This window comes from Petromyzon marinus, unplaced genomic scaffold (assembly GCF_048934315.1).
Source record: "Petromyzon marinus isolate PM22_M1 ecotype Great Lakes invasive population unplaced genomic scaffold, UKy_Petmar_22M1.pri1.0 PM_G_Scaffold_30, whole genome shotgun sequence".
Taxonomy (NCBI): domain Eukaryota; kingdom Metazoa; phylum Chordata; class Hyperoartia; order Petromyzontiformes; family Petromyzontidae; genus Petromyzon; species Petromyzon marinus.
This window is the reverse complement of record NW_027422873.1, coordinates 559441-579393: the sequence shown is the minus strand read 5'-3', so window position 1 is coordinate 579393 and position 19953 is coordinate 559441.

Below are 19953 nucleotides of genomic sequence, written 5' to 3'. Positions count from 1 at the left end.
CGTGGGACCATGTGGCGTGAAGTTGTGTCGCACATAAAGAGAATCTGTTCACATCACGATTTTCCGTATTCGACTGTCAGTTGCCATCCCAGGGGGCAATATGCACATTTGTCGACTCGGCGAATCGACATGATTTCGGGCTCCGTTGGGTCGCCCCTTTTGTGCTTTTGCGCGAGCCGGATTTCAACGCAATTCCCGATCCGTTGTGGTGCCACGGTCTCGGAGCAACTCTGCCGGCGCCTCGACTCCCCCGTGGCCCCCCACACCGAGCACGCACCTGCAGCGCCCGCACATAGCGTCCTGGCGGGGGATTGCCCGTCACGACGGGTTTTCATCCGAAGGGTCTCTGGGATGAAAGTCCCGCGGTTTCCCGGTGCCAGGAGAATGGCCGACCCTCGCAGAGCGAGTCACATTGCGGCGCCTCTGAGTTGGCTTCAAATTGTTTGGGCGCGCGAAGGTTTGCCGGGTCGGCAGCGACGAGTCGCGCGCGACGCTCCCCGCCTTCTCGAGCCGCTCGCGGCATCTGTGTGACGCCGGCGAGCGCCGCTACGAGGCGGCGATAGGCAAAGTTCCCTTTCGTCTTCGTCCCTCCGACTCTCACGGCGTCCGCGCGACGCCGTGAGCACGGCCGCGAGGTACGTGATGGGGCCTGCGAGCATTTGCGGACTTGGGTAGCGGTAGGCCTAGGGTCGGCTCGTAGAATATTCCCTCCGGGCGGTGCGGGGTTTGCGCCACGAATAAAAGTCAGCAGAGAGCATCGGTGTGGTGCGCGTGTGATTCCCGCGCGGAGCGGCTCCGTGGGCGGATGCGCGGCGAGAGCGAGGGCGGAGCCGCAGCCGGAGCTCGCGCGTTGAGATCATCGCCCGCAGGTGCGAGACCGTTCGGGCCCCGTGTTAATGACGGCTGCGGTGCGCGTGGATGCTCGTGGAGGTAATCGCTCCCCGGTGTAGGCGCTAGCGTGTCGCTGTCCGCTGCATTAGCGATAGCCGCGGTGCGCGCGGGGGTGCGTGGGTTTACTCCGTGCGGCCGTGAGCCAGCAGCACGAGTCTGTCCCTCGGAGAGGGCGCTAGCGCGGGGGGCCCGATTGCTCGGTCGGCGGGGGCCCGGCGGGAGCCGACCGACGCGGTGGAGGAGGCGGCGGAAGGGGCCGATGTCGCGCCCCACCTGCCCAGCGAGGGCGGTGGGGTGGACGTCGGCCCCCACACCGCCATGGCCCTGTACACGTTAAAGTATTGAGCACAAACTGAAGGAGCAGGGAAAATGGTAATGTTGCTTGGATTAAATTTTAATATCATTGCAACTGTATAGTTTTGATATGTTTTATTGAAAAAACATTCACGTGCATTGGCATGTCCCTCTGTCTCAAACATTAATAATGTATCATCTGCAAATGTCCTTTAGCAATATAAAAAATGTAAATGTTTGTTCAACATTGGTATGCAGCTTGAAGAATGACGGAGTCTTATAACTGAAGACACTTCGGATTTTCAATCAAAATGTACAAATAATCCACTCTACCATAAACATGCTACATTCCAGCTAAAGTATAGTAGTATATTACTGTAAAGTAGTATGGTGTATAGCACAGATATTTTGTACAAACCCAGTGAGATGGGAGTGCTGCTTTGATGCATTTCGCTTGGATCCGATCACATGGGTTCAATTCAGGCTAACCCCTAAGGGTACAATTTTATTTTTACAGTTTCAATCGGACCAAGTACCTGGGGAGGTTTATTCCAAGTCAACATGGCTTAAAATCTGCCATGCTGAAATAAAATAGCTGGACGTTATTGCTTCTGACGTGAGTGCAGGACTCGCTATCCATGCCAAGGTGCGGAGGCTCATTTGGGCGACGAAAGGAATTCCGAATGCATGTTACAATAACGTTAATTTCAGATGACTGGATTCATTGGTAGAGTGCTCCAACTTGGGCAGAGATTTCTGGCTGGAAAGTGATGTGGTTAAAACGTTTGTCTCGCAGTTTTAAAGGTTGCAATTTCAAAATACAGTTTGGGCATCAGAGCTCAATAAATTCAGTACTACTCTGTGTGAGGTTAAAAGGAGTCATCCAATGGAGAGACTGGGCTACGCCATATAAATGTGGAATTTATATCAGTTGACAGGTCAAACGTACTCTTTGTCCTTTTTGGTCACTTTATTATTATAGGCTAGTGGTGTTTGTGTGTTTTAATCACAGAGATAGTGGGGGGGGGGCGGCATTGCACCTCGCTACACCCATCCACTGCTGACGGTAGAGGTTGTGTCTGTGTGTGTAAACACACACACAGTGTACACACACACATTGTACACACACACAGTGTAAACACACACACAGATTGTACACACACAGTGTACACACACACACAATGTACACACATACACACAGTGTACACACACACAGTGTACACACACACACACAGTGTACACACACAGTGTACACAGACACAGTGTACACACACACAGTGTACACACACACAGATTGTACACACACAGAGTGTACACACACAGTGTACACACACACAGTGTACACACACACTATACACAGACAGTGTACACACACACAGTGTAAAGAGTGTACACACACAGTGTACACACACAGTGTACACACACACAGTGTAAACACACACAGTATAAACACACACAGAGTGTACACACACACACAGTGTAAACACAGAGTGTACACACACAGTGTAAACACACAGAGTAAACACACAGTGTAAACACACAGAGTGTACACACACAGTGTACACACACGCATTGTGTACACACACACAGTGTACACCCACAGTGTACACACACAGTGTGCACACTGTGCTCACACAGTGTACACACACACAGTATATACACACAGTATACACACACAGTGTACACACACACACAGTGTACACACACACATTGTACACACACATAGTGTACACACACACAGTGTACACACAATAATGTCCACGTTGTTGTTGTAGCTGCGCCCACGCACCCAAGGGAGGGAGAAATGAAAATGAATCTAAATCAACTTAAACTCCAATCCCGCTCTGTGACGTCACCACTCAGCATTACTTCATCGGCGTGAAACGCCAGGGGGAGGTGTACCTTGCTCCGGACGTCATGTCACCAAGGTAATACACCGCGCTCTTGAGCGTGACGTCACCTCCGCTTGTGTCACTGCCGATTGCGTTCCAGTGCCAATCCTTATTTGGGCAAAGCTACGCCCAGTGACGGCAACTCATTAACATAATTTATTCGTTAAAGCCGACGAGTTCATTGCCCACGACACATGGGACGAGTACCATTAACATAATTTATTTATTCTCTATTTAGTTACGGAGCCGCTCATTGTTGGAGGAGCATGTATCGTTCCCCGGATGTGACGTCATGTCACCTGCTGCCGCGTGACGTCACGATGTAACTGCACTGAAATCCGAGGTGAGAACTTCTCATTGCGATTGTGGTTGTTGTGATGGTGGTCGTTGTGGTGGTGGTGGTCGTTGTTGTTGTTGTTGTTTACCAAGGTAGAGCCTCGCTCTCTCGTAGGGATGTCAGTTGAGTAGCAGCGAGCATGGGAATCGATGTCCAGGTTGGAACTTTACAACGCGGGGCCTATCACGCGGGGCCTTGCCTCCTGCCCTCGCCTGATTGCGTTCACTTTAATTATCTCGCTTAAGTTTAATTTGTCTTCACCCGGCTCGCCACTTTGTGACTTTGTTTTATTGTAAATATTCACGCAGTTTTTATTTTTTTCACCAGGCCAAGCCCGCTTGAGCTGCTATACCGCTCTTGTTATCAGAAGCGACCTGCCCACAACAACACAAGGTGAGGCTTTGTCAACGTGTGTGAATGTTTTGACTTAAAACTTTGTTGACTGCAGGAATTAATATTCTTGGTTCTTTCGGTAAAGTCACGTAGATAGAAAATAAAATAAAAATAACAGATAATATTTTTTCTTTTTTACAATGAAGCAAAAAACTCCACAACGTTTCTATGGCAACATTAATGTTGAAGATGCGAGGGCTTACAGGAATATTTATGACATTTGCCCTCTCATTGCGTGCCATGACGGTGCTGTTTGCACAGTCACACATAGTCACTGTAAGATGTTTTTCTTGGTCGTGTTTTTGTTTTGTCGCTTGTTGTGGTTGCACCCGATTCAAGAGCCGAATGGCTCACGGGACTATAACCAAAATAAATCAAACTGAAAATCAAAAAACTGAAACCGCGTGATGAATTTGGGAAAGTTTTTCACTGCATCTCCAAATATATATAAAAAAGGCAAAGTTGTGATTGTGTGTCTGTTCAAAATGTTTAGCGTACTTCCCAACATGCAACAAACTGGAAATTTGCCATGTGGGTACTTTCCAGACTGTACACCGTGCAAACATTATACAAATACACTTTTGTGTTTTTTTAGGGGGGGAGGGGAGCTCAATAATGTATAGATTTTTTGGACGGCAAGTGAGCTGTGACGTCAAATCTGTCACGTGACCCTCGCATGTGGAAGAGTAACGCATTGTAGTGTAGCGGTTAGCGTTGTCTGTGTGTCTGTGTGTGTGTGTCTGTGTGTATGTGTCTGTGTGTGTGTCTGTGTGTGTGTTTGTGTCTGTGTGTGTATCTGTGTGTGTGTGTCTGTGGCCTCAGGGTGCACATAGCCTGGCACAAGCGTCGTGGTGACGTCACCGCCACTTAGTGGCGAATGGCGGTTGTTGTTGTTGTGTGTGTCTGTGTGTGTGTGTCTGTGTGTGTCTTTGTGTGTGTGTCTGTGTGTATCTGTGTGTGTGTAAGCGTAACGCATTGTAGTGTAGCGGTTAGCGCTACGCTGCGCAACGAACCCGGCGACCCGAGTTCGATTCCCGCTCACGGCCACCACCGGTGATGATTATTTGAACCGCTTCTGGGCCTCCCCTAGGTCGACTCAGCCTCAAACGAGTAACTGTTGTGGTGTGAACATCGCCACTGGGGAGACAAAGGCGGTCGGACGTGGTAGATCCAAGTCCCGGGCGAAGCCGGGTTGTACAGCTAGTCATGAATACATGAATGAATATAGACGTGTAAGGCACGTGTGACTATATATTAATTCCTCCATGGCTCGATACTGACGTGTCGATGGTGTGGATATTCTTATTTTCTGTCTGCAGCTGACGCTGGTCTGATGGAGCAAAGGCAGTCAGCACAGCAGCTGGGTACGACAAGTCAACAATGCGACCAGCGTGCATACGGCACGGATCGGACTGGAAATTTGACACAGCACCAGAGAACTCGCACAGGAGAGAAACCCTTCAAGTGCACTGTGTGTGACAAGGCATTTTCAGATTCATCGACTCTTAAAAAACACCAGAGAACACACACAGGAGAGAAACCCTTCAAGTACAGTGTGTGGGGGAAGGCATTTTCAGATTCATTTGCTCTTAAAACACACCAGAGAACACACACGGGAGAGAAACCCTTCAAGTGCAGTGTGTGTGGGAAGGCATTTTCAGATTCATCTCATCTTCAAAGACACCAGAGAACACACACGGGAGAGAAACCCTTCAAGTGCAGTGTGTGTGGGAGGACATTTTCAGATTCATCTACTCTTAAAAAACACCAGAGAACACACACAGGAGAGAAACCCTTCAAGTGCAGTGTGTGTGTGAAGGCATTTTCACGGTCATCTGCTCTTAAAAAACACCAGAGAACACACACGGGAGAGAAACCCTTCTTGTGCAGTGTGTGTGGGAAGACATTTTCTGATTCATCTGCTCTTAAAAAACACCAGAGAACACACACGGGAGAGAAACCCTTCAGGTGCAGTGTGTGTGGGAAGACATTTTTAGATTCATCTACTCTTAAAAAACACCAGAGAACACACACGGGAGAGAAACCCTTCAAGTGCAGTGTTTGTGGGAAGACATTTTCACAGCCATCTGCTCTTAAAAAACACCAGAGAACACACACGGGAGAGAAACCCTTCAAGTGCACTGTGTGTGTGAAGGCATTTTCACAGTCATCTGCTCTTAAAACACACCAGAAAACACACACGGGAGAGAAACCCTTCAAGTGCAGTGTGTGTGGGAAGGCATTTTCACAGTCATCTGGTCTTAAATCACACCAGAGAACACACACGGGAGAGAAACCCTTCAAGTGCAGTGTGTGTGGGAAGGCATTTTCACAGTCATCTGCTCTTAAAACACACCAGAGTATACAGGGGAGAGAAACCCTTCAAGTGCAGTGTGTGCGGGAAGGCATTTGCACATTCATCAAATCTTCAAGTACACCAGAGAACACAGACAGGAGAGAAACCCTTGAGGTACACTCTGTGTGGGATGATGTTTGCACAGTCATCACATCTTAAAGTACACCAGAGAACACACACGGGAGAGAAACCCTTCAGGTGCACTCTGCGGGAAGGCGTTTGCACATTCATAAAATCTTCAAGTACACCAGAGAACACAGAAGCATCAGAAGGTCTGCAAGGAGTGGAATCTGAAATCAGCTTGTGAAAGTCAAAGTGCCACAATAAGCCCATCCCTCATGAAACAAGAACCGGACGAAAATCCCAGCTTGGACACTTTTAAAGGTATCGAGGTGAAATATGAAGAGGTGATGGTGAAGAGGGAAGAAGTGATGGTAAAGATGGAAGAAGTGAAGGTGAAATGTGAAGATGAAGATTCAACTCCAAAATGGGACCTTCACATCGATGGAGGCAACGTGAAGCAGGAGGAGAATTCTGACTGTGAGGCAGAGCGAGGCAACTCCCAGCAGTTTGTGGAAGTGGAGGTGTGGGTGGACTTCCTCCGAGACAATCCAAAGTCAAGTGGAGACCCGGTAGATGTGTAAGCCAGAGACGATGTCGCTACAATAGATGCACCTTTGTCACAGGCCTTTAATGACAAGAATGTGAAGTTGAACACTTTGTGGGCCCGTGGGTTGGGTAGATCTCTAACCAGGAGCAAGAGCCAATAAGCTCCCAAGCATTCACTATGTCATAATAATTGCTTTTACACGGTGCTTCCTCAACCGCCTCGGCAACTCGGAGTTTTGTGTCGTACCTCGCCTGAAACACTCAAAGAGCATCCCCAAGTAGCAGCTGCCCCTGTGTGGCACAAGGTGGGCCTGCATGTGGACAAGAGCCTGTCAGTAGTGGGCGATGATTGATGTGTCATCTCAGTTGTGTAGTTTGTAGGTAATGTTTAGAATTTGCTACATTTTCACTCAGACGCCAGCATGCAATGGCCTACTCGTTTTGAATGACACAATAGTATGTTTTACATACACGGTGAAGCAGACTGTGCAACTTTTTTAAAAAGCTTCTTGTTAATACGATGTAACGTCATGCAGTATATTTCACTGCAGTAATCCAATTTTGTTAATATGCCTGTCAATAATTTAGAATGTATACTTGTCTGGTTTTGTGCATACTTGTAACATTTGATCTATAAGGGTCAAACATTGATTAAGTGATGTTAGGACAAAGTGTGTGTGTGTGTTTGTTTGAAAGTAACCTGTACAGAGAACTCAGGTGAGACCCGTTGTTCTTGTGATACTGGTCAAAGGGTACTTTTGTGTTCCACGAAGCATCTGGAGAAACTCATCGTCTTTGAAATAGGGAGCATGCTCGGATCATTCATCAATTACAAGGCATACCACTTAAAAGTTACACGTATAGGAGGAGGTACATTCTCTACAACACGAATTGTAGTTTTGTCTTACGTGTTGACGTAGATTTTGTCTAACTAGGACTAGAAATGCTCCTTGCTGATTCACGTCTGGATGTTCGTAACCATCGGTTGAAGCAAACCCCACTGCTGTTGTTGAGACGCTGTGCACCAATAAGGGTCCAACACATTGACGGCCTTCAGGCCAGGAAAGTCACAACATTTGCACACGAAGGACGCATTCACGCAGGTACCCCATGCTCCGTTTTTGAAGTTTTAAAATGAAACATCTTTGAATTGTGTTGTGTTTTGAATTAGATGATTTTATTTCCTCATTAAAAGCTTGTATCAATTTACATCTGGAAGACTTCATTGAAAAGGACATTTCCTGTGAATTTTCTCTCGTCATTAAGTAGATGGCCTTGCCGGAGGTTTGGTTCAATGTGGACACAAACAGGGTACATACACAGTGTATACACACAGTGTACACAGTGTACACACACACAGTGGCACGCAGTGACACAGTGACACAGTGTGCACACACAGTGTACACACTGTGTCACAGTGTACACACAGTGACACAGTGTGTAAACTGTGTGTGTGTGTACACACACAGTGTACACACTCAGTGACACACAGTGACAGTGACACAACAACAACCGCCATTCGCCACTAAGTGGCGGTGACGTCACCACGACGCTTGTGCCAGGCACAGTGACACACACAGTGACACAGTGACACACAGCGACACACAGTGACACAGTGACAGTGTACACACACATAGTGTACACACACACAGTGTACACACACACACAGTGTACACACACACAGTGTACACACATAGTGTACACACAGTGTATACACAATAATGTCCACGTTGCTGAGCCCACGCACCCAAGGGAGGGAGCAATGGAAAATGAATCTAAATCAACTTAAACTCCAACTCTGTGACGTCACCACTCTGCATTAAATCGGCGTGAAACGCCAGGGGGAGGTGTACCTCGCTAGTGACGTCATGTCACCAAGGTATTCACCCCAACCCCGTCCACCGCGCTCTTGAGCATGACGTCACCTCTGCTTGGGTCACTGCCGATATCGTTCCAGTGGCAATCCTTATTTGGGCAAAGCTACGCCCAGTACTCTTTGGCTCTATTGGGTAAATTCTAGATTTAAAGCTTTCGTGACTGCTAGGATCCATACTCTTTGGTTCTATTGGGTAAAGTCACGTAGGTGAAAATAAAATAATAAAATTAACAAAAAATCACGACGTTTCGGCCACAACACAAGCGGCCTTCATCAGGTGAAGGGACGAGACTGTCTGGAGGACAGCGCTGGAGTGGAAGAAGCCACGCTTAGATCACGACCTTTAAGCTGTGTGAGAAGAAAAAGACCAAGCGCCTTGACAAAGGAATTAGCATATAATTTAGCATTGAAATAACTGAGTGATTAGCTTGTAACTGGTCACAGAAATAGCTATGTTAAAGTCAGAGCATATACATTCACCGAGGCACCTAGTACTCATCACGCCCAGTGACTGGCGGCTCATTAACATAATGTGTTCGTTAAAGCCGTAGCGAGTTTATTGCGATGGGTTCAGTGCCCACGCCCCCATCCCTCGACATATGGGCAGGCCTCATTAACATAATTTATTCAGTTACAGAGCCGCTTGTGGGAGGGAAGTGACGTCATACTACTTCCTGCTGTCGCGAGGCAACAGGAAGCTGCCGTGTGCGCGCTTGCACTGAAATCCGAGGTGAGAAATTCTCATCGTTGTGGTGGTGGTGGTCGTTGTGGTGGTGGTGGTTGTTGTTGTTGTTTACCAAGGTAGAGCCTCTCTCTCTCGTAGGGATGTCAGTTGAGTAGCAGCGAGCATGGGAATCGATGTCCAGGTTGGAACTTTACAACGCGGGGCCTAGCCACGCAGGGCCTTGCCTCCTGCCCTCGCCTGATTGCATTCACTTTAATTATCTCGCTTAAATTTTATTTGTCTTCACCCGGCTCGCCACTTTGTAACTTTGTTTTATTGTAAATGTTCACGCAGTTTTTATTTTCTTTTGTTACCAGGCCAAGCCCGCTTGAGCTCCTATACCGCTCTTGTTATCAGAAGCGACCTGCCCACAACAACACAAGGTGAGGCTTTGTCAACGTGTGTGAATGTTTTGACTTAAAACTTTGGTGACTGCAGGAATTAATATTCTTGGTTCTTTCGGTAAAGTCACGTAGATAGAAAATAAAATAAAAATAACATAATAAAAAAAAATTTAAATGAAGCAAAAAACCCCACAACGTTTCTATGGCAACATTAATGTTGAAGATGCGATGGCTTACAGGAATGTTTATGACATTTGCCCTCTCATTGCGTGCCATGACAGTGCTGTTTGCACAGTCACACATAGTCACTGTAAGATGTTTTTCTTGGTCGTGTTTTTGTTTGGTTGCTTGTTGTGGTTGCACCCGATTCAAGAGCCGAATGGCTCACGGGACTATAACCAAAATAAATAAAACTGAAAATCAAAAAACTGAAACCGCGTGATGAATTTTGGGAAAGTTTTTCACTGCATCTCCAAATATATATAAAAGGCAAAGTTGTGATTGTGTGTGTTGTCTGTTCAAATTGTTTAGCGTACTTACCGACATGCAACAAACTGGAAATTTGCCATGTGGGTACTTTCCAGACTGTACACCGTGCAAACATTATACAAATACACTTTTGTTTCTAGGGGGCGGGGGGGGAGCTCAATAATGTATAGATTTTTTGCACGGCAAGTGAGCTGTGACGTCAAATCTGTCACGTGACCCTCGCATGTGGAAGCGTCACTCATTGTAGTGTAGCGGTTAGCGTTGTCTGTGTCTGTGTGTGTGTGTTGGGAGCGATAGTGTAGCGGTTAGCGCGCTGCGCTATGAACCTGGCGACCCGGGTTCGATTCCCGCTCACGGCCAACACCAGTGACGATTATGTGAACCGGTCCCGGGCCTCCCCTAGGTCGACTCAGCCTCAAATGAGTACCTGGTGCGGTGTGTAAACATCGCCACTAGGGAGACAAAGGCGGTCGGGCGTGGTGCTGGCCACCCACCCCCTCGTGTACCGTTCTGGCCTTCATAGGTGCTCGCTAACAGCACTTGCCCCTACAGTCTGTTACAGGCTATATGGGGGATCTTTTGTCTGTGTGTATGTGGAAGAGTAACGCATTGTAGTGTAGCGGTTAGCGTTGTCTGTGTGTGTGTCTGTGTGTGTCTGTGTGTGTGTGTCTGTGTGTGTCTGTGTGTGTGTCTGTGTGTGTAAGCGTAACGCATTGCAGTGTAGCGGTTAGCGCTACGCCGCGCTACGAACCCGGCGACCCGAGTTCAATTCCTGCTCACGGCCACCACCGGCGACGATTATTTGAACCGCTTCTGGGCCTCCCCTAGGTCGACTCAGCCTCAAACGAGTAACTGCTGTGGTGTGAACATCGCCACTGGGGAGACAAAGGCGGCCGGACGTGGTGGATCCAAGTCCCGGGCGAAGCCGGGTAGTACAGCTAGTCATGAATACATGAATGAATATAGACGTGTAAGTCACGTGTGACTGTTTATATTCATTCCTCCATGGCTCGATACTGACGTGTAGATGGTGTGGATATTCTTATTTTCTGTCTGCAGCTGACGCTGGTCTGATGGAGCAAAGGCCCTCAGCACACCAGCGCGGTACGACAAGTCAACAATGCGACCAGCGTGCATACAGCACGGATCGGACTGGAAATTTGACACGGCACCAGAGAACTCGCACAGGAGAGAAACCCTTCAAGTGCACTGTGTGTGGGAAGGCATTTGCATGGCCATCAGTTCTTAAAATACACCAGAGAACACACACGGGAGAGAAACCTTTCAAGTGCAGTGTGTGTGGGAAGACATTTTCAGATTCATCGACTCTTACAAAACACCAGAGAACACACACGGGAGAGAAACCCTTCAAGTGCAGTGTGTGTGGGAAGGCATTTTCAGATTCATCTCATCTTCAAAGACACCAGAGAACACACACGGGAGAGAAACCCTTCAAGTGCAGTGTGTGTGAGAAGACATTTTCAGATTCATTTGCTCTTAAAACACACCAGAGAACACACACGGGAGATAAACCTTTCAAGTGCAGTGTGTGTGGGAAGACATTTTCAGATTTATCTACTCTTAAAAAACACCAGAGAACACACACGGGAGAGAAACCCTTCAAGTGCAGTGTGTGTGGGAAGACATTTTCATGGTCATCCGCTCAAAAAACACACCAGAGAACACACACGGGAGAGAAACCCTTCAAGTGCAGTGTGTGTGGGAAGACATTTTCAGATTCATCTACTCTTAAAACACACCAGAGAACACACACGGGAGAGAAACCCTTCAGGTGCAGTGTGTGTGGGAAGACATTTTCATGGTCATCTGCTCTTAAAGCACACCAGAGAACACACACGGGAGAGAAACCCTTCAAGTGCAGTGTGTGTGGGAAGACATTTTCATGGTCATCCGCTCAAAAAACACACCAGAGAACACACACGGGAGAGAAACCCTTCAAGTGCAGTGTGTGTGGGAAGACATTTTCAGATTCATCTACTCTTAAAACACACCAGAGAACACACATGGGAGAGAAACCCTTCAGGTGCAGTGTGTGTGGGAAGACATTTTCATGGTCATCTGCTCTTAAAGCACACCAGAGAACACACACGGGAGAGAAACCCTTCAAGTGCAGTGTGTGTGGGAAGGCATTTTCAGATTCATCTCATCTTCAAAGACACCAGAGAACACACACGGGAGAGAAACCCTTCAAATGCACTGTGTGTGGGAAGACTTATTCATATTTATCTACTCTTAAAACACACCAGAGAACACACACGGGAGATAAACCCTTCAAATGCACTGTGTGTGGGAAGACTTTTTCAGATTCATCTACTCTTAAAAAACACCAGAGAACACACATGGGAGAGACACCCTTCAGGTGCAGTGTGTGTCGGAAGACATTTTCAGGTTCATTTGCTCTTAAAACACACCAGAGAACACACACGGGAGAGAAACCCTTCAAGTGCAGTGTGTGTGGGAAGGCATTTTCAGATTCATCTCATCTTCAAAGACACCAGAGAACACACACGGGAGAGAAACCCTTCAAGTGCAGTGTGTGTGGAAAGGCATTTTCACAGTCATTTGCTCTTAAAACACACCAGAGTACACACACGGGAGAGAAACCCTTCAAGTGTAGTGTGTGCGGAAAGGCATTTGCACATTCATCAAATCTTCAAGTACACCAGAGAACACAAAAGCATCAGAAGATCCACAAGGAGTGCAGTCTGAAATCAGCTGGTGAATGTCAAAGTGCCGCAATGAGCCCATCCCTCATGAAACAAGAACCGGAAGAAAATCCCAGCTTGGACACTTTTAAAGGTATTGAGGTGAAATATGAAGAGGTGAAGGTGAAATATGAAGAGGTGATTGTGAAATGTGAAGAAGTGATGGTGAAGAGCGAAGAAGTGAAGGTAAAATGTGAGGATGAAGATTCAACTCGAAAATGGGACCTTCACATCGATGAAGGCAACGTGAAGCAGGAGGGGAATTCTGCGAGGCAGAGCGAAGCAACTCCCAGCAGTTTCTGGAAGTGGAGGTGTGGGTGGACTTCCTAGACAATACAAAGTCAAGTGGAGACCCGGTAGATGTGTAAGCTTGAGATGATGTCGCTCCAATAGATGCACCTTTGTCAAAGGCCTTTAATGACAAGAACGTGAAGTTGGACACTCAGTTTCTAGGTTCAACCTGCAGAGTAAGAGCGGCCAGTCTTTGTGGACCCGTGGGTTGGGTAGATCTCTAACCAGGAGCGAGAGACAATAAGCCCCCAAGCATTCACGATGTTATAATATTTGCATTTTCACGGTGCTTGCTTAACCGCCTCAGCAACTCGGAGTTTTGTATCTCGTCTGAAGCACTCGAAGAGCATCCCCAAGTAGCAGCTGCCCCTGTGTGGCACAAGGTGGTGGCCCTGCACCAGCCTGTATGTGGACAAGAGCCTGTCAGTAGGGGGCGATGATTGATGCGTAATTTCAGTTGTGTAGTTTGTCGGTAATCTTGATTCATAGCTTTCGTGACTGCAGGAATCCACACTCTTGAGTTATTTCGGTAAAGTCACCACATGGGTAGAAACATAACAGACCACGGCGTTTAGATCACAACACAAGCAATCGTCATCAGGTGGGACAACCACAGCAAGAAGAAGATGCTGAAGTAGTAGGCGCCTACTCCAGCAGTTTCTGCTTATTGCTGCTGTGCTTGTCCCACCTGATGACGATTGCTTGTGTTGCCATAGAAACGCCGTGATCTATTATTTGTAGCTAATGTTTAGAATTTGCTACATTTTGACCCAGATGCCAGCATGCAACGGCCTACTCGTTTTGAATGACGCAACAATAGTACGGTGTACATACACTGTTAAGCAGACGGTGCGTATTTGTAAAATTACTTCTTGTTAATACGATGTAACGTGATGCAGTCAATTTCGCTGCAGTAATTCAATGTTGTTGATATGCCCGTCAATCATTTAGAATTAATACTTGTCTGATTGTGCGCGTACATGTAACATTTTGTCTGAGGGTCACACATTGAATAAGTGATGTTAGGACAAAGTGTGTGTGTGTGTTTGGAACATGTAACATTTTGTCTGAGGGTCACACATTGAATAAGTGATGTTAGGACAAAGTGTGTGTGTGTGTTTGGAAGTAACCTGTACAGATATCTCAAGTGAGACACGTTGTTCTTGTGATACAGGTCAAAGGGTGCTTTTGTGTTTCACGAAGCGTCGGCCTCTGCAGCAACTCATCATCTTTGAAATAGGGAGCACGCTCGGATCATTCATCGTTACAAGGCATACCACTTGAAAGTTACACGTATAGGAGGAGGTACATTCTCTACAACACGAATTGTAGTTTTGTCTTACGTGTTGACGTAGATTTTGTCTAACTAGGACTAGAAATGCACCTTGCTGGTTCACGTCTGGATGTTCGTACCTATCGCTTGAAGCAAACCCCACTGCTGCTGTTGTTGAGACGCTGTGCACCAATGAGGGTCCGAGCATTTTAGGGCCTTCGGCCAGAAAAGTCACAACATTTACGGCACACGAAGGACGCATTCACGCCAGCGCCCCGTGCTCCGTTTTGAAGATTTAAAATTAAACATCTTTGAATCGTGTTGTGTTTTGAACCGCCTCAGCATCTTGGAGTTTTGTGTCGTACCTCGTTTGAAACACTCGAAGAGCATCCCCAAGTAGCAGCTGCCCCTGTGTGGCACAGGGTGGTGGCCCTGCACCGGCCTGCATGTGGACAAGAGCCTGTCAGTAGGGGGCGATGATTGATGCGTCATCTCAGTTGTGTAGTTTGTAGGCAATCTTGATTCGAAGCTTTCGTGACTGCAGGAATCCACACTCTTGAGTTCTTTCGGTAAAGTCACCACGTGGGTAGAAACATAACAGGTCACGGCGTTTAGATCACAACACAAGCAATCGTCATCAGGTGGGACAACCACAGCAAGAGAAACTCCTGAAGTAGTAGGCGCCTACTCCAGTAGCTTCTTCTTGCTGCTGTGCTTGTCCCACGTAATGACGATTGCTTGTGTTGCCATCGAAACGCAGTGATCTATTATTTTGTAGCGTAATGTTTAGAATTTGCTACATTTTGACCCAGACGCCAGCATGCAACGGCCTACTCGTTTTGAATGATGCAACAATAGTACGGTGTACATACACTGTTAAGCAGACAGTGCGTATTTGTAAAATAACTTCTTGTTAATACGATGTAACGTGATGCAGTCAATTTCGCTGCAGTAATTCAATGTTGCTAATATGCCTGTCAATGATTTAGAATGAATACTTGTCTGATTGTGCATGTAACATTTTGTCTGAGGGTCACACATTGAATAAGTGATGTTAGGACAAAGTGTGTGTGTTTTGGAAGTAACCTGTAAAGAGAACTCAGGTGAGACCCGTTGTTCTTGTGATACAGATCAAACGGTGTTTTTGTGTTTCACGAAGCGTCTGGAGCAACTCATTGTCTTTGAAATAGGGAGCACGCTCGGATCATTCATCAGTTACAAGGCATACCACTTAAAAGTTACACGTATAGGAGGAGGTACATTCTCTACAACACGAATTGTAGTTTTGTCTTACGTGTTGACGTAGATTTTGTCTAGCTAGGACTAGAAATGCTCCTTGCTGATTCCCGTCTGGATGTTCGTAACCATCGGTTGAAGCAAACCCCACTGCTGTTGTTGAGACGCTGTGCACCAATAAGGGTCCAACACATTGACGGCCTTCAGGCCAGGAAAGTCACAACATTTGCACACGAAGGACGCATTCACGCAAGTACCCCATGCTCCGTTTTGAAGTTTTAAAATGAAACATCTTTGAATTGTGTTGTGTTTTGAATTAGATGATTTTATTTCTTCATTAAAAGCTTGTATCAATTTACATCTGGATGACTCCATTGAAAAGGACATTTCGTGTGAATTATCTCTCGTCATTAAGTAGATGGCCTTGCCGGGGGTTTGGTTCAATGTGGACACAAACAGGGTACATACACAGTGTATACACACACAGTGACACACACAGTGTACACACACACAGTGACACAGTGTGCACACGCAGTGTACACACTGTGTCACAGTGTACACACACACAGTGTAAACTGTGTGTGTGTACACACACACAGTGTACACACTCAGTGACACACAGTGACACAGTGACACAACAACAACCGCCATTCGCCACTAAGTGGCGGTGACGTCACCACGACGCTTGTGCCAGGCACAGTGACACACACAGTGACACACACAGCGACACACAGTGACACAGTGTATACACAGTGTACACACACAGTGTACACACACAGTGTATACACAGTGTACACACACACACACAGTGTACACACACACAGTGTACACACACAGTGACAGTGACACACATAGTGTGCACACACAGTGACACAGTGACACACAGTGTACACACACAGTGTACACACAGTGACACAGTGACATACACACAGTGACACAGTGACATAACCGCCATTCACCACAAGTGGCGGTGACGTCACCACGACGCTTGTGCCAGGCACAGTGACACACACACACAGTGACACAGTGACACACACAGCGACACACAGTGACACACAGTGACACAGTGTATACACAGTGTACACACACACAGTGTACACACAGTGTATACACACGCAGTGTATACACAGTGACACAGTGTACACACACACAGTGTACACACACAATGTATATACGTACACACAGTGTACATACACACGCTGTACACACACAGTGTACACACACAGTGACACACACAGTGACACAGTGTACACACAGTGTACACACACAGTGTACACACACACACAGTGTACACACACACAGTGTATACATAATAAAGGTTTTTGGGTTAGATCGCGTTTATTTATAAATGTGTCGTAACCCTCCACCACCCGACACGGCCAATCAGCAAAAAAAAAGTGTCACGTTGACAAAAGACAAATAATTCACTACTTTTGCTGATTGGCCGTGTCGGGTGGTGGAGGGTTACGACACATTTATAAATAAACGCGATCTAACCCAAAAACCTTTATTATGAATAATATTGGTCGCGAAAGCCTACGTGTTAAACTGACAGTGTACACACATAGTGTACACACAGTGTATACACAATAATGTCCACGTTGCTGAGCCCACACACCCAAGGGAGGGAGCAATGGAAAATGAATCTAAATCAACTTAAACTCCAACTCTGTGACGTCACCACTTTGCATTACCTCATCGGCGTGAAACGCCAGGGGAGGTGTACCTCGCTAGTGATGTCATGTCACCAAGGTGTGACATGACATCATGTCACCAAGGGTCACTGCCGATATCGTTCCAGTGGCAATCCTTATTTGGGCAAAGCTACGCCCAGTACTTTTTGGTTCTATTGGGTAAATTCTAGATTTAAAGCTTGGGTAAAGTCACGTAGGTGAAAATAAAATAAATAAAAAATTAACTAAAAATCACGACGTTTCGGCCACAACACAAGCGGCCTTCATCAGGTGAAGGGACGAGACTGTCTGGAGGACAGCGCTGGAGTGGAAGAAGCCACGCTTAGATCACGATCTTTAAGCTGTGTGAAAAGAAAAAGACCAAGCGCCTTGACAAAGGAATTAGCATATAATTTAGCATTGAAATGGCTCATTGAAATAGCTAAGTTAAAGTATACACAACCACAGAGATACCCCTTGACAAAGGAATTAGCATAGAATTTAGCATTGAAATAGCTGAGTGATTAGCTGGTAACTGGTCAGAGAAATAGCTATGTTAAAGTCAGAGCATATACATTCACCGAGGCACCTAGTACTCATCACGCACAGTGACTGGCGGCTCATTAACATAATGTATCCGTTAAAGCCGTTGCGAGTTTATTGCGACGGGTTCAGCGCCCACGGCCCCATCCCTCCACATATGGGCCGGCCTCATTAACATAATTTATTCAGTTGGAGAGCAGCTCTTGGGCGGGAAGTGACGTCATACTACTTCCTGCTGTCGCGAGGCATCAGGAAGCTGCCGTGTGCGCGCTTGCACTCAAATCCGAGGTGAGAAATTCTCATCGTTGTGGTGGTGGTTGTGGTGGTGGTTGTTGTTGTTTACCAAGGTAGAGCCTCTCTCTCGTAGGGATGTCAGTTGAGTAGCAGCGAGCATGGGAATCGATGTCCAGGTTGGAACTTTACAACGCGGGGCCTAGCCACGCGGGGCCTTGCCTCCTGCCCTCGCCTGATTACATTAACTTTAATTATCTCGCTTAAGTTTAATTTGTCTTCACCCGGCTCGCCACTTGCCCACAACAACACAAGGTGAGGCTTTGTCAACGTGTGTGAATGTTTTGACTTAAAACTTTGGTGACTGCAGGAATTAATATTCTTGGTTCTTTCGGTAAAGTCACGTAGATAGAAAATAAAATAAAAATAACACATAATAATTTATCTTTTTTTAAATGAAGCAAAACACCCCACAACGTTTCTATGGCAACATTAATGTTGAAGATGCGAGGGCTTACAGGAATATTTATGACATTTGCCCTCTCATTGCGTGCCATGACAGTGCTGTTTGCACAGTCACACATAGTCACTGTAAGATGAGTTTCTTGGTCGTGTTTTTGTTTTTTGCTTGTTGTGGTTGCACCCGATTCAAGAGCCGAATGGCTCATGGGACTAAAACCAAAATTAATAAAACTGAAAATCAAAAAACTGAAACCGCGTGATGAATTTGGGAAAGTTTTTCACTGCATCTCCAAATATATATAAAAGGCAAAGTTGTGATTGTGTGTGTTGTCTGTTCAAAATGTTTAGCGTACTTCCCGACATGCAACAAACTGGAAATTTGCCATGTGGGTACTTTCCAGACTGTACACCGTGCAAACATTATACAAATACACTTTTGTGTTGTTTAAGGGGGGCGGGGGAGCTCAATAATGTATAGATTTCTTGCACGGCAAGTGAGCTGTGACGTCACATCTGTCACGTGCCCCTCGCACGTGGAAGCGTCACGCATTGTAGTGTAGCGGTTAGCGTTGTCTGTGTGTGTGTGTCTGTGTGTGTGTGTGTGGCCCGTGATCACAAATCTCTATTTAACTCCATCAAAAAAGTAACCTGCAGCGCCACACCTATTACCATCACTAGGGGAAAAAACGGTGATCCAATCTCCGACCCCCAGGAACAGGTTTGGAGATTTGCTGAGCATTTCTGTGAGGTCCTGGGGGAGGGACCTTCATGATGGTGAGTGGGCCCAGGTAAAACTACGTGGCCGGGAGTCAGAGCCATTCCCTGTACACCTTGGGGTGCGACAGGGATGTCCTCTGGCTCACACATTATTTAACATCTATTTTGACCACGTAGTTCGTGAAGCCTTCAATAGCTGTACCGGGGGAATCTCCATATGGTACAGATATAATGGGAGGCTGATCGATGCCCGGGTGCGGTCAAGGGATGGCTCCCTATTGCTCAACCACGTTATGTATGCTGATGATTTGGTAATAGCTGCTCAGTCAGAGGAGGAGTTGGAGACGCTGCTGCTGAGACTGGAGCGTGCCACTAAGAGGTGGGGCCTTACCATCAGCCCCACCAAAACTAAGCACCTGCCTGGGTATTTTGTACCATCGGACACTCCACCCCCACAACTCCCGATCGGTGATGGGGCAGTTGTGGAGAGAGTGGAGAGTTTCCCATACCTGGGCAGTGTGCTTATGACTGGCTCCAGTTTAACAGCAGAGGTCTCACTCCGAATCAGTCGAGCGGCAATATCTTTTCATCGGTTG